This window comes from Hyperoodon ampullatus (assembly GCF_949752795.1).
Source record: "Hyperoodon ampullatus genome assembly, chromosome: 11".
NCBI classification, from domain to species: domain Eukaryota; kingdom Metazoa; phylum Chordata; class Mammalia; order Artiodactyla; family Ziphiidae; genus Hyperoodon; species Hyperoodon ampullatus.
Genome location: NC_136924.1, coordinates 74782276 through 74785462, shown reverse-complemented (window position 1 = coordinate 74785462; position 3187 = coordinate 74782276). Strand labels below are relative to the sequence as shown.

Sequence of the window (3187 nt, the reverse complement as noted above, 5' to 3'; positions counted from 1 at the left end):
TATAATCTTTGACAGAGTATCCCTGCATTCATTATTTTAATGACAGGATATATTTTAATGAAATATTAAGATGGCTTTGCAATCAACAGATAGTTATTAAATATATACTGGGAGCATGTCAAACACAAGACCTATTACTCAAGCTTTGCCAAACTACCTGTTTTCTAGACTGAATTAGTTATAGATTCTTGGGCAAATGTTCTTGCACAGAGTTGAGCAAATGACTTCACAACGTTTCCTAGAACACAATCTATTCCCATCTCTTCAAGTAGTCCCTGATGACTTTATTTATTTATTTTTGACTGGGTACTGTGCACTTTATTGATGGCAAGTGATAAGGTAGAGTTTCCTAAGTCCTTCCTCTTCTTCAGGGGTCTGGGATGGAAACTGTGTCAAGAACTGGAGATCCTCAGTGTGTTGGGGAATTGAGTTGGGACAAAGACTCCCCAGCAGTAAGCACCTCTTTATTCCTCTCCTGTCCTCACTGGGGCTGATGTTCCAGGGGACTGACTCCTTAGAGGTCATGTGGACCATCAGGTCCACCATTTTATTGCTGTAGCCAAACACATTGTCATAAAATGAGCTTGACAAAGTGGTCATTTAAGGCAATACCAGTCCCAACAACAAAGGTGGGAGAGTGGGTGTCACCTTTAAAGTCGCAGGAAACAACCTAGTCCTCAGTGTAGCCCAGGATATCCTTTAGGGGTTCCTCCAATGCCTGCTTCACCACCTTCTTGATGTACTCATATTTAGCAGCTTTCTGCACACTGCAGAGCAGATCCAGCACTGAAACATTAGGGGAAGGGACACAGAAGGCCATGCCAGTGAGCTTCCCAGTCAGCTCAGGAAGACCTTTCCCACAACCTCAGCAGCACCAATAGAAGCAAGGGCTTCTATTGTTCTGGGCTTCCCCATGGTCATGATGCTAGTTTCTCAGAGGTACCATCTACATTCTTCTGGTAAGCAATGATGGCAAGGACTGTGACCATGCGTCCCTTCACAATGCCAAAGTTGTCATAAATGACTTTGACCTAGAGGGCCAAGGAGTTTGTGTTGCAGGGGGCATTGTTGACAATCTTGAGAAAGCTGTCATACTTCTCATGGTTCATGCCCATCACAAACATGGGGGCATTAGCAGAAGAAACAGAGGTGATGACCCTTAGGTTCAACGTGAGCCCCAGTCTTCTTCAAGCTAGTGAAGACACCAGTGGACTCTGCAACATAATCAGCACCAGAATCACTTCATTTGATGTTGGCAGAATCTTGCTCTTGGAAGATGGAGGTTATCTTTCCATCGAAGACATGCTTCCAGTTCTCAACCTTGACTCTACCACTGAAATTGCCATGGATGGAATCATACTGGAACATGTAGAATATGTAATTGAGGTAATGAAGGGGCCACGGATGGCAAACAATATTCACTTTGCCAGTTAAAAGTGCCCTGGTGACCAGGTGCCCTATTGGTCAAATCAATTTACTCCAACCTTCACCATTGTGTCTCAAGGTCATGGCTTGACATGAAGAAAGATGTGGCTGCCTGTTGAAAAGAACAGCACATAAAGCCTCAATCACTTTAACTACTTTTCTCCTTCTCAAACAAACTTAAGTGATATTATATCTGATGATAAAACCCAGTTATCTTTTATTTATTCATTCATCCATTCACAGAACATGTTACCTGCTATCTAGTATTTACATGATAATTTTTCACTGATAAATAATTTTAGCAACACGGTAAGTGCACTATATTACATAGCTTTACATCAATAACAACCTCAAACAACATTTATTTTTCATTCATATTACCTGTAAGTAGTTGTGGTTTGGCTACTATGACTCTCATTATTCTCATTATTCCCAGTAGTTACATTCTACAAAGTCACCATGAAAGCTGAGTTAGCACTTACTGAACTATTGTTTCAAGGGGACATGCAAGCCTCTGGTCACAGCATTTTTGACAACCAAAATGCCATTTGAGTTATGTATGTTTGCCAAAATCCTTGTAAAATAAGTCAGCGTCACCATCATTGGAAATCTGCTCTTCCACATAGCCTTCTCCTATATAAGAGTTAGCAGGTATTTTTTTACAGTTTTTGCACATCCTCCCGACCTGCAGAAACTTCGTCATCTGCAAGATTATTTTTCATGCTGTATCTCCTTTTGAAAAGTATGAGCCATAATATCTATTTTTAGAAGCAAGAGCCCTTTCCTTCTGAATAAAAAATACCCAGAGATTCGGTGACTTAGAGAAACTTGTTCTCTAAAGCAGAACTGTAATTGAGAGGTTTAATGAATTGATGAATTATTCGTGCCCTTAAACTATCTCTCAATAGATTCACTGTCCTAGGGTAGCATAGATATAGAGGTCTTACTGGGACGGAGGGAAGAATAGATGAGTTTATGTTATCTCAGGCTATAAATAGTAGCTGGGACTTCCCCGGCAGTCCAGTGGTTAAGACTCCACATTTCCACTGCAGGGGTGAAGGTTCGACCCCTGGTCGGAGAACTAAGATCCCACATGCCATGTGTTTTTGTCACCGGCTTCCCTGGTGGCGCAGTGGTTGAGAATCTGCCTGCTAATGCAGGGGACATGGGTTCGAGCCCTGGTCTGGGAAGATCCCACATGCCGCGGAGCAGCTGGGCCCGTGAGCCACAACTACTGAGCCTGCGCATCTGGAGCCTGTGCTCCGCAACAAGAGAGGCCGCGACAGTGAGAGGCCCGCGCACCGCGATGAAGAGTGGCCCCCGCTCGCCACGACTAGAGAAAGCCCTCGCACAGAAACGAAGACCCAACACGGCAAAAATAAATTAATTAATTAATAAAAAAAAAAAAAAAAAACTTTTTAAAAATAACTAATTTTAGTTGAAACGATACCATTGGTGTTCATGGGATATTTAGATTTTCAGTAAACCCTGCCCTGGTAATCTATTTATTGTTGATATCACTGTTATAAACTTTTTTTGATATCTTAATACAAGCCAATAGTAAGTTGAAAGCCATTAGGTTTATTACTGATTGCTTATACCAGGGATTGTCAAATTATTGTCAACTGAAATAAAAGCACACAACATGAGAGCTGTGAGTTTCAGTTTTATGTGAGGACTTCCTTAGGACTATAGTCCAGGAGACAGCCTCTCAGATAGCTCTGAGGAATCTCTCTGAAGGGGTGAAAGGGGAGGTAAGCAT

At 42.0% G+C, this 3187-nt stretch overlaps 1 pseudogene across 1 annotated transcript; it reads right to left on the bottom strand.

The window, feature by feature from the left end:
• Nucleotides 1-318: 318 nt before the first annotated feature.
• Nucleotides 319-2101, bottom strand: LOC307060458 (glyceraldehyde-3-phosphate dehydrogenase-like; annotated as a pseudogene). Its single transcript has 2 exons — nt 2023-2101; nt 319-1457 (listed from the first exon to the last, which is right to left on the bottom strand). The product of its transcript is annotated as a glyceraldehyde-3-phosphate dehydrogenase-like (transcript).
• Between the last annotated feature and the right edge of the window lie 1086 nt (nt 2102-3187).